Raw genomic sequence first — 12831 nt, 5'->3', positions numbered from 1 at the left:
TGTCCGGTGGCGGCGGATCTGGTTCTTTAGGGTTTCAGGGGGAAGAAGAACCGAAATTTCGGGAGGGGTGATATTTATAGGCATAGAGGGAGCTAGGAGTGTCCAAATGAGGTGCGGTTTTTGGCCACGCGATCGTGATCGAACGCTCTAGAAGATGGAGAGGGTTTTGGGCCAAATTGGAAGGGTGTTGGGCTGCAACACACATGAGGCCTTTTCGGTCCCTCGGTTAACCGTTGGAGAACCAAATGAAGTCCAAATGGTACGAAACTTGACAGGCAGTCTACCGGTAGTAAACCAAGGCCGCTTGGCAAGTCTCGGTCCAATCCAGAAATCTTTAATCCCCACACACAAAAGAAAGGTAGAAATGACCACCGGAGGAGAACGAAGCGCCGGAATGCAAAACGGACAACGGGGAAAATGCTCGGATGCATGAGATGAACACATATGCAAAAGCAACGCACATGATGACATGATATGAGATGCATGACAACGACAACAACACATGGAGACAAAAACCCGAACCCGAGGAAATAAAATAACTTAACACCTGAAACGGCAAGAGTTGGAGTACATATTAGGTAAATTACATCCGAGGTGTTAAAGTGATTCCAGCACGGGAGATAATAATACTCCGGAAAGCACCGAAGAAAACCCCCTCTAGCAAGATTTAGCACAGGAGGATGGAGAAACCAGCCCTCATGAGAGAGCGGCAGACAGAGAGGTCGAGGACGATAATTATATGCCTCCTTCCGAAGACGAGGCAAGCCTCGACGACGACGAATTCGTCGTGCCAGAGGATCCCGTCGAGCAAAAGCGTTTTCAACGCAGGCTTATGGCCACGGCAAGAAGCCTCAAGAAAAAACAGCAACAGCTTAGAGCTGATCAAGATTTGCTAGTCGACAAATGGACTGAAGTCCTTGCGGCCGAAGAGCATAAACTCGAACGCCCCTCCAGGAGCTACCCAAAGTGCAGGTTGCTACCCCGATTAGAGGAGGAAGCACTTGATGCGGCCGACCGGCCACCTAGTGGTCGCAACAGAGAGGCCTCTCGGCCCTCCACTCAAGCCGCACCCCGTACCAAGGCACGGGAATATGCGCCAGACTTACGAGACATGTTGGAGGACAAGGCAAGGCAAACAAGATCGATCTACGGATCGCGTGGGCGCCCCACGGCTCGAGACGGTAACCGTCACACCGACCACAAATTCGGCGGGGCCGAACACAGTTGACAAGGCTCATTGGAGCTACGTCATAATATAGCCCAGTACAGAGGTGCCGCACACCCACTCTGCTTTATAGAAAAAATAATGGATCATCAAATCCCCGAGGGTTTCAAACCCATAAACATCGAATCATATGATGGCACAATAGATCCTACAGTATGGATCGAGGATTATCTCCTTCATATCCACATGGCCCGCGGCGATGATTTCCACGCCATCAAATACCTACCACTCAAGCTTAAAGGACCATCTCGGCATTGGCTTAACAGCTTGCCAACAGGATCAATCAGTTGTTGGGAGGACCAGGAAGCCGCATTCCTCGACAATTTCCAGGGCAATTACGTGCGACCCCCAGATGCCGATGACCTAAGTCACGTAATTCAGCAGCCAGAGGAAACGGCCAGGCAATTCTGGACACGGTTCCTAACAAAGAAAAATCAAATAGTCGACTGTCTGGACGCTGAGGCCCTAGCAGCCTTCAAACACAATATCCGTGACGAGTGGCTGGCCCGGCACCTTGGACAGGAAAAGCCGAAATCTATGGCAGCACTCACGACACTCATGACCCGCTTTTGCATGGGAGAAGATAGCTGGCTTGCTCGTAGCAACAATATGACCAAGAACCCTGGTAATTCGGACACCAGGGACAGTAGTGGCAGGTCGCGTCGCAACAAGCAGAAGCGCTGCATTAACGATGACAATGCTGAGGATACGGCAGTTAATGCCGGATTCAGAGGCTCTAAATCCGGTTAGCGGAAAAAGCCATTCAAAAGGAATCCTACGGGCCCTTTCAGTTTGGACCGAATACTCGACCGCTCATGCCAGATACATGGCACCCCGAAAAGCCAGCCAATCACACCAATAGGGATTGTTGGGTGTTCAAGCAGGCAGGCAAGTTAAACGCCAAAAATGAAGACAAGGGGCTGCATAGTGATGACGACGAGGAGCCCCGGCCGTCGAACAATAGTGGACAGAAGGGTTTTCCCCCACAAGTGCGGACGGTGAACATGATATACGCAACCCATGTCCCCAAAAGGTAGCGGAAGCGTGCGTTAAGGGACGTATACACGGTAGAGCGAGTCGCCCCAAAGTTCAACCCATGGTCCTCCTGCCCAATCACCTTTGATCGAAGGGACCATCCCACTAGCATCCGTCATGGCGGATTCGCCGCATTGGTTCTAGACCCAATTATTGACGGATTTCATCTCACTAGAGTCCCTATGGACGGCGGCAGTAGCCTGAACCTGCTTTACCAGGATACAGTGCGGAAAATGGGCATAGATCCCTCGAGGATTAAGCCCACCAAAACGACCTTTAAAGGCGTAATACTAGGTGTAGAGGCCAACTGTATAGGCTCAGTCACACTTGACGTGGTCTTCGGATCCCCGGATAATTTCCGAAGCAAGGAGTTAATCTTTGACATAGTCCCGTTTCGTAGTGTCTATCACGCACTGCTCGGGCGAACCGCATTTGCTAAGTTCAATGCGGTACCGCATTACGCATACCTTAAGCTCAAGATGCCAGGCCCTCGAGGAGTAATTACGTCAATGGAAACACCGAATGCTCCCTCCGGACGGAGGAGCGCACGGCGGCCCTTGCAGCGGAAGTTCAAAGCAGCCTCTCCAGGCAGTTCTCCAGTCCGGCCACTAAACGACCGGACACCGTCAAGCGCGCCCGGAGTAACCTACAACAAGACCGCATGGCACGATCCGAGCAGGCGTAGCAATGCGGCCCCAACTAGTCTTGATAGAGGCAAAGGTGTCCCGTCTTTCGATGAGATGATGGATATCGCTTTGGTGGCAGTCGACTTTGACGATCCGACTACGAACGTGCGAGGACGTCGCGCCTTAGCAATCGCTAAACCAACTCCGAGAGGTTATTGACCACGCCGGAGCATGATCAACCTGACCACGAGGGTCTGTTTCCTGCGAGCAAACAAAGAACAAGCAAGAAACTGAGATTGCAATCTGGATATTGTGAATATAATATGAAAGCTTTATTGATCAAGGTGGGGTTCTGTGACGCCTTTGTCTGGTCGTTGAACACAAACGAAGTACGCGAAGTTGCAGCTATGGCGAACTTTTAATCTAAACAAAACCCGCAGTCTAAACGATGCCCTAAGGGCTGTATATATGGAGGAAGAGGGGGGGAATTTCGTGGCCCTTGGTGGAGGGGTCCGAAATCAACCCTATCTCTTGTTTCCCTACACATACGTACTCTAAAAATAGCCTATACTTATGTATTTCGAAATTACATGGGCCTGGCCCAATAATAAGGTGACACAGCACCTAAAATAGCCTCGGGACGAAATTTATGAAGTGGCATCTTGTATATTTCGTCCAAGGCTTCATGCACCCATTATGGTGGCTTCAAAGTCCTGAAATCATCACTTGTAATTCCGTTCTTGTTCCCCTTGCGCATGCCATCATCTCCATGCTTGTTCTTGCTCCAATGTTCATCCTTCTCCAAGCTAGGCCCTTCATTTGTAAGCAAAACAAATGTATCCAATTTAGGCAGCATCATATTCTCATGAACATTAGAATCATTACCAAGAAACGAAAGTACCTGGTAATTTAGTTGGCGTGCACGAGCTCTAGTAATTGGTCCAGTATGTATAGCAGCAGGGGCTGTGGGTGTAACAATTGTATTGATGTCCCCATCATCCTCCCCTTCTTGAAATGAAGTCGTCCTCGACGGAAGTTCATCTTCCTCACCCAAATAAGGCTTCAAATCTGCAATATTAAAAGTGGGACTAACCCCAAAATCTGCAAGCAGCTCAAGTTTATATGCATTATCATTTATTTTCTCTAACACCTTAAAGGGACCATCAGCACGTGGCATTAACTTTGATTTGCGCAAATCAGGAAATCTATCCTTACGCAAATGTAACCAAACAAGATCTCCAGGTGCAAACACAACATGTTTCTACCCTTATCTCTAGCAAGTTTATATATAGCATTCATACGCTCAATGTTTTCCTTAGTTAACTCATGCATTTTTAAAATCAATTCAGCACGTTGTTTAGCATCAAAATTAACCTTCTCCGAAGATGGAAGAGGCAACAAATCAATAGGTGCACGAGGTAGGAAACCATACACAACTTCAAAAGGGCACATCTTAGTAGTAGAATGCAATGAACGATTATAAGCAAATTCAATATGAGGCAAGCATTCCTCCCACATTTTCTTATTATTCTTCAAAACAGCCCTAAGCATAGTAGACAACGTTCTATTGACTACTTCAGTTTGTCCATCAGTTTGGGGGTGACAAGTAGTACTAAAAAGCAGTTTAGTCCCCAACTTAGCCCATAAACATCTCCAAAAGTGGCTAAGAAATTTAGTATCACGATCTGAAACAATAGTATTTGGCACACCATGCAAGCGAATAATTTCACGAAAGAACAAATCAGCAACATTAACAGCATCATTGCTTTTATGACATGGTATAAAGTTTGCCATTTTCGAGAATCTATCCACGACAACAAATATGCTATCCCTCCCCTTCTTTGTTCGAGGTAAACCTAAAACAAAGTCCATAGATATATCCTCCCAAGGAACACTAGGTACAGGCAAAGGCATATATAAACCATGAGGATTGAGTCGTGACTTAGCTTTTTGACATGTAGTGCAGCGAGCAATAAAACGCTCAACATCCCGTCTCATCTTTGGCCAAAAGAAACGTGTAGCAAGTACGTCCTCCGTCTTCTTCACGCCAAAGTGTCCCATTAATCCTCCTCCATGCGCCTCTTGCAACAAGAAAAGACGAACGGAGCTAGCTGGAATGCATAGCTTGTTAGCACGAAACACAAATCCATCGTTAACGACGAACTTGTTCCACATTCTTCCTTCTTTACAATTCTGCATTACATCTTTAAAATCAGCATCATGCACATATTGTTCTTTGATGGTCTCCAAACCAAATATTTTGAAGTCAAGTTGTGAAAGCATAGTATAGCGGCTAAACAATGCATCAGCAATAACATTTTCTTTTCCCTTCTTGTGTTTAATGACATAAGGAAAAGTCTCAATGAATTCAACCCATTTAGCATGTCTACGATTCAGTTTAGCTTGACTTTTAATATGTTTCAAAGATTCATGATCAGAATGTATAACAAATTCTTTGGGCCATAAATAATGTTGCCATGTTTCTAAAGTCCGAACAAGAAAGTCCAAACAAGAGCATATAATTCTTTATCATAAGTAGAATAATTCAGACTAGGCCCACTCAATTTTTCAGAAAAGTATGCAACAGGTTTGCCATCTTGTAATAACACACCGCCTAATCCAATTCCACTAGCATCACATTCAAGCTCAAAAGTCTTATTAAAATCAGGAAGTTGGAGTAAAGGAGCATGTGTCAACTTATCTTTCAATACCGAGAAGGCTTCTTCCTGTGCGGTACCCCAAAGAAAAGGCACATCTTTCTTTGTAAGCTCATTGAGAGGTGCAGCAATGGTGCTGAAATCTCTCACAAAACGCCTATAGAATCTAGCGAGACCAAGAAAACTCCTCACTTGTGTGACCGTTTTGGGCTGCGGCCAACTCTCAATAGCTTCAATCTTGGCTTTATCAACTTCAATTCCCTGTGGAGTAACAACATAGCCAAGAAAAGATACTCGGTCGGTGCAAAAGGTGCACTTCCCAAGGTTACCAAACAAACGTGCATCACGTAGAGCAATAAAAATAGCACGTAAATGTTCCAAATGTTCTTCCAAAGATCTGCTATAAATCAATATGTCATCAAAGTAAACTACCACAAATCGTCCAATGAAAGCACGTAAAACTTCGTTCATTAATCTCATGAAAGTACTAGGTGCATTAGTTAACCCAAAAGGCATGACTAACCACTCATATAATCCAAACTTAGTTTTAAATGCTGTTTTCCATTTATCTCCCAATTTCATACGAATTTGATGGTATCCACTACGCAAATCAACTTTGGAGAATATTGTAGAGCCACTCAATTCATCAAGCATATCATCGAGCCTAGGAATAGGATGACGATAACGAATAGTAATATTATTAATGCCTCTACAATCAACACACATACGTGATGTACCATCCTTTTTCGGCACTAGAATAATAGGAACGGCACAAGGACTAAGGGATTCGTGTATATAACCTTTGTCGAGAAGCTCTTGTACTTGACGCATAATCTCCTTCGTCTCCTCTGGATTGGTACGGTATGGTGCACGGTTTGGCAGTGAAGCACCGGGAATTAAGTCAATCTGATGCTCAATCCCTTGAATAGGCGGTAATCCCGGTGGCACGTCTTGTGGAAAGGCGTCAGCGAACTCCTACAAAATGTTAGTGACGGCAGGAGGCAAAGAGGAAGGCACGTCCTCGAATGAAAATAATGCCTCTTTGCACACAAAAGCATAGCAAACAGATTTGCTGAAATCTAGCTCATCAATATCAGATTTGGTGGCAAATAAACATGCACTTTTCAATTTAATTTCAGAAGCAACACTAGATGGTTTATTATTAGGCTTCATTTGTTGCTCAAATTCTTTTGCCACAATCTGATTTTCACTCTTATTCTTCTCCTGTTTTGCTTTATTAGCTCTATTAATATCATCTTTCAAAATGGAATCAGGAGTCATAGGAAGCAAAGTAATATGTTTATCCTTATGAACAAGAGTATAGTGATTGTTTCTACCATGGTGTACAGAGTTTTTATCAAATTGCCATGGTCTACCAAGTAATAAGGAACATGCTTGCATAGGTACCACATCACAATCAACATAATCAGCATATGTAGAGATACTAAAATGCACACGAACAGTATGTGTTACCTTAACCTTGCCGCTGTTGTTGAACCATTGGATGTAGTAAGGATGTGGATGTGGTCTTGTGGTGAGAGAAAGCTTCTCCACCATCTCCATGCTAGCCAAGTTGTTGCAGCTCCCTCCGTCTATTATGACGCGCAGAGAACGTTCCTTCACAACTCCCTTGGTATGGAACAAATTGTGCCTCTGATTTTGCTCAGCTTGTGTGACCCGCACACTCAAAACACGTTGAGCAACTAAACATTCATACCTGTCAGCGTCTTCAGGAGCCATGTATTGCGTCTCATGATCAGAATCATCTCCACCATGTTCTTCACGTGTAATAAGAGCCAAAGTCTCCTCATCATAGTCACTAGCGGACTCATATCCACCATCTGCGGTAGCAATCATCACACGCGGAGATTTGCATTCTCTCGCATAATGATCTCCTCCCTTACAACGACGACAAATAATATCACTTGTGTGCCCTGTTGATGCCATGGAAGAAGAAGAACTCTGTGCAGGCCCAGCAGGTGTGCTCTTGGCAGATAATGGTGGTTGTGCCTATTTTCTTGTATCACGACTGGAGGAGGCACCTGATTGAGGTGCTGGTGCAGTTGAAGTAGAAGATGCACGCGGTGTCCATGATGAAGGTCGGCCTGCAGAAAAGTTAGATCGCGCCAAGGCTTGTCGATCCTGCACTTCACGTTTAGCTTTACAAGCAAGATGGAATAAACGAGTGATATTAGTATACTCCTTATAGTCTAGAATGGTCTGAATCTCTCTATTTAATCCACCCAGAAAACGTGCAAGCATAGCTTCATTCTCCTCAACAATACCACATCTAATCATGCCAGTTTGTAATTCCTGATAATATTCTTCTACAGAATTTTTCCCTTGTCTTAAACGCTGCAATTTTTGAAGCAATTCACGTTGATAATATGGTGGAACCCAACGCGTACGCATAGCAGTTTTCAAAGCAGCCCAAGTAGTTGGAATAGGATATAATCTACAATGTTCAGACCACCATACACATGCAAAACTAGTGAGAGCACAAACAGCAGCAGCAACCCGTCTCTCCTCGGGATATTGTAAACATGTAAAACGTTGTTCAGTTTCTAACTCCCAAGTAAGATATATATTTGAGGAACATATCTACCCTCAAATGGTGGAATATTCAATTTCAGTTTAGGAATATGCACATCATCTCGTACCTGAGGTGGTGGTGCAGGCCTACCATTCGAATATATACCTGAGGTCGACCTGCTGGTGGTGGTGCTGGTGGGTGCACGTAGTTCTGATTTTGATCAACCTCATCCTCATAATCGCCCGCATACTCATCATCCTCCTGGGTACCAGCAGCAGCAGTAGCAGGAGCCAAAGAAGCATCAATAACAGGAACAGCAGCACCAGAAGTTTGGCCATCCTCAATAGGAACACGCTTCGCTCGTCCGTACTGATTCGGAAGGATGCGTTGTTGTTGGTGTTGCAGAGGTGCGATAGGTGCAGCCGGCGGTGGTGGTGGTAAACGCGCGAGCAATTCATTAAACTTGCTATCAAGCTTTGTTTCGAACGTCTTCTCCATGCCATCTATCTTCTCCATGGCCTCGTCAAATCTGTTTAGCACATCTTGCACCTGTCCACTCATCATTTGCTGAAATTTATCATGTAGCTGTTTGTTTGTCAGCTTCTCCCAATCAGTCTCATCGGCTTGTGATCCTACCATGGTTAGAAGCAAATAGAAACACACAAGAATATGATCCTACAGACTACTAAGAAGTGGTGGTGGTGTATCACAAACCCGTCAAGCAAAACTCAAATTCTTACCAGTTCTTACCCAGCAGCAGGCGGTGATCGGCAACCGTTGTAGTCAAAACTCTCAAAGCTTGGATAGAGCGATTACCAGGGAGAGTCAAACGCACGACGTAGATGTATGTGGAGCTGGGAAGGCTTATAATATGGTAGCAAAAAGGGTCAACAATAATCAATTCATAGATGCAAAGTTGAATAAACGCTCAACGACGGTACTATGCTGGTCCTAGGCTAGACCGTGCTAGAGACGCGAGCCTAGAACACTAACAAAATCACGGCGCTGCACGTAAACAAGGAAAAAGCACACTCTGGAATTTTTTTCGCTCTTTTTCTTTTGTGCTGTTTTTTTTGCGAAAAATCACTATAATGGCGAGTGTCTCAAAACTCTTCCTAGGTCAAACTGACAGGATGGGCACGAAATTTTTTCGACCAATTTTTTTTTCGTTTTTTCGACTGCCCGGACCCAAAAACTGGAAACGGGTCAAAAAAAACTTCCTATAATGGCACCTGTCTCAAAACACTCTGAAACACCTAAACATAGGATAGCCAGAAATTCTTTCGAAAAATGCATTTTCGAAAATTTTTGGGCCTAAACGGAGGGTGGTTTCCGGACTCTTTTTTTTTTCTGAAACCTACTCCGGCAAGGAAACACGAATCGGAATCTAGATGGATCTCAAAAACACACCTAATATGCAAGGAACTCAGATTGGTGGTGGATATATGGTGGTGGTATATGGCAGCGGTGGTAATATATGGATATGGATCGGTGGTGGTATATGGATACGGATTGGTGGTGGTATATGGATACGGATCCGGAGCGGTGGTGGTAGGTGACAGGGGCGATGATGATGGTGCGGTGGCGGCGTGACAACTTATGACCAGAACTCGAAACTCTAAAAGACTAACGCTAAGACCAGCAACTAGACACGACGATGCAACCGCAAATTCAACAAAGCAAAACCCTAAAAAGATTATGCAAAGGCTCAGATTGGTTCGGATATGATGAACTAACCCTAAATTTTTTTGGCTTTTTCGTGGACTGTAGGTATGAAGAACAGACTCGATCTAAACTACGAAAAACTGTAAAATCTCACCGAGCAACCTGGAAATCTGATACCACTTGATAGAGGCAAAGGTGTCCCGTCTTTCGATGAGATGATGGATATCGCTTTGGTGGCAGTCGACTCTGACGATCCGACTACGAAGGTGCGAGGACGTCGCGCCTTAGCAATCGCTAAACCAACTCCGAGAGGTTATTGACCACACCGGAGCACGATCAACCTGACCACGAGGGTCTGTTTCCTGCGAGCAAACGAAGAACAAGCAAGAAACTGAGATTGCAATCTGGATATTGCGAATATAAGATGAAAGCTTTATTGATCAAGGTGGGGTTCTGTGACGCCTTTGTCTGGTCGTTGAACACAAACGAAGTACGCGAAGTTGCAGCTATGGCGAACTTTTAATCTAAACAAAACCCGCAGTCTAAACGATGCCCTAAGGGCTGTATATATGGAGGAAGAGGGGGGGAATTTCGTGGCCCTTGGTGGAGGGGTCCGAAATCAACCCTATCTCTTGTTTCCCCACACATACGTACTCTAAAAATAGCCTATACTTATGTATTTCGAAATTACATGGGCCTGGCCCAATAATAAGGTGACACAGCACCTAAAATAGCCTCGGGACGAAATTTATGAAGTGGCATCTTGTATATTTCGTCCAAGGCTTCATGCACCCATTATGGTGGCTTCAAAGTCCTGAAATCATCACTTGTAACTCCGTTCTTGTTCCCCTTGCGCATGCCATCATCTCCATGCTTGTTCTTGCTCCAATGTTCATCCTTCTCCAAGCTAGGCCCTTCATTTGTAAGCAAAACAAATGTATCCAATTTAGGCAGCATCATATTCTCATGAACATTAGAATCATTACCAAGAAACAAAAGTACATGGTAATTTAGTTGGCGTGCACGAGCTCTAGTAATTGGTCTAGTATGTATAGCAGCAGGGGCTGTGGGTGTAACAATTGTATTGATGTCCTCATCACCAACCGTCGCAAAAAGGCGACGCCAGTACTTCGCATACATAACTACACTCTAGAGATACCATGGGCACAGGGGGAGGGGCACCATCACGGCACGCCCAAAACACGGCTTAAACCGTACTAGGGGCTGCCGATTTTTTAATTTTCTCTTACTCTCAGGACTTCATCCTTCGGAAGGCCTGTTTGGCAGTTCAATTGCCGCACAAACGATGCAAGAACCAGGGGAGCAGACAAGCCACGCCGCACTACGGAACTCCCAGGTGGTCTCTATCACGAGCAGTATACCCGTTCCGCATACTATTCCGCAGCTTGCCCCTGGAACGGACATGTTAACTAGTCCAACCTTCCACTTATCGCATTATTTGTATCGTTCTGCTTTGATCGCAGCCCTTTTTAATAAACAATGCATAGCTTTCGTCTATTTTTGCATTACCTTTTTTCTTTATATATGTTCCTTAACGACATGTTGCACCCGTACATGTTGGTACGGCCAAAATACGCCAGGGGCTTTAGTACCCCTCAATATGGTGCGAGAAGTCCGAACACTTTAACAAGTGCGGCACCCCGAACTTATAGCATTATATGCATCGGCTCCGAATGATGTCTTGGGTCAATAGTTGGGTTTGCCCGGCTCCTATGTTTTGGTGCCTTACGTTCCGCTATATCGGCTAAGGTAGCACTAGGAGAACCACTGCAATTGTGCCCCGGTTGAGCTGGGTCGAGCACCTCAGTGGAGAAAGCTAAAACTGACTGTCATGATGAAGCGAGAGCTGGTCGCTGTTCGAGAGGTTTTTTCGAGTCCCTAAAGACTTATGCCGCTTAGGGCGAGGCATAAGGCGTGGATAGCGCCCCGAACTCGGTCTTCCGAATACCAGGGGCTTCGCCAAAATTTAAAATTATAGAATTCTATGGCTAAGTGAGAGTGTTCACGCATTATAGTCTGATTGCCTTGTTCGTTGGGCTGAGCGCCTCCCTCGAAGGACCCAAACATGGGAAAAAGAGCGCTCAGGTTTATCCCCGAACACCCCAGCACTAGTGGCACGGGGGCAAAAGCCGACGACTCGCCATCTCTCAGAATTGATAAACAACCGCACAGAAGGTAATATTTTAAATTCCAACCGCATTGCTTAGCGCATATAAACAAGTTTTCAGCGCACAGGACAAAACGAGCAAGTTTCACTCAAAAATTACATCCCTAGAACATTCATCCACCACAAGGCAGGCACCCTTTAGAACATCCTTATAGTAATTCTCGGGCTTGCGATGCTCTTTCCCCGGCGGTGGCCCATCCTTCACAAGCTTCTCAACATCCAGCTTGCCCCAGTGCACCTTAGCACGGGCAAGGGCCCTACGGCCACTCTCAATGCAGACGGAGCGCTTGATGACTTCGGGCCTTGGACAGGCCTCCACCAGCCGCCGCACCAGCCCGAAATAGCTCCTAGGCAGAGCCCCTCCAGGCCACAGCCGAACAATGAGGCCCTTCATGGCCTGTTCGGCCGCCTTGTGGAGCTCGACCAGTTGCTTCAGCTGGTCGCTCAGGGGCACGGGGTGTCCGGCCTCAGCGTACTGAGACCAGAACACCTTCTCCGTCGAGCTACCCTCCTCGGCTCGATAGAATGCGGCGGCATCGGACACACTCCGGGGAAGATCTGCGAACGCTCCTGGAGAGCTCCGGATTCGGGTAAGTAACAAGTAACTAACGTTTATGTGTTTGTTTTGCATAAAGAATGCCTTACCCGCCGCTATCTTCTTCACCTCATCCAACTCCTAGAGGGTCTTCTGGGATTCGGCCTTGGCAGACTTGGCATCTTCAATAGCCACCGCGAGCTCGGATGCTCGCTTCTTTGAGTCTAGCTCCAAACTCTCATGTTTTTCCATGAGAGCCTGGAGCTCTTGCCGCACCTTGCCAACTTCGGCCTCATACTTCTCCTGCTCGGTGCGCTCCGAGGCTGCCCTCTTCTCGGCCTCGGCCAGCGCCTGCTTAAGGGTCGCC

The sequence above is a fragment of the Triticum dicoccoides genome, chromosome 1A, assembly GCF_002162155.2.
Source record: "Triticum dicoccoides isolate Atlit2015 ecotype Zavitan chromosome 1A, WEW_v2.0, whole genome shotgun sequence".
In the NCBI taxonomy this organism is placed as follows: Eukaryota; Viridiplantae; Streptophyta; class Magnoliopsida; order Poales; family Poaceae; genus Triticum; species Triticum dicoccoides.
The sequence above is the reverse complement of the archived record's forward strand: the minus strand, read 5'-3'. Positions refer to the sequence as shown.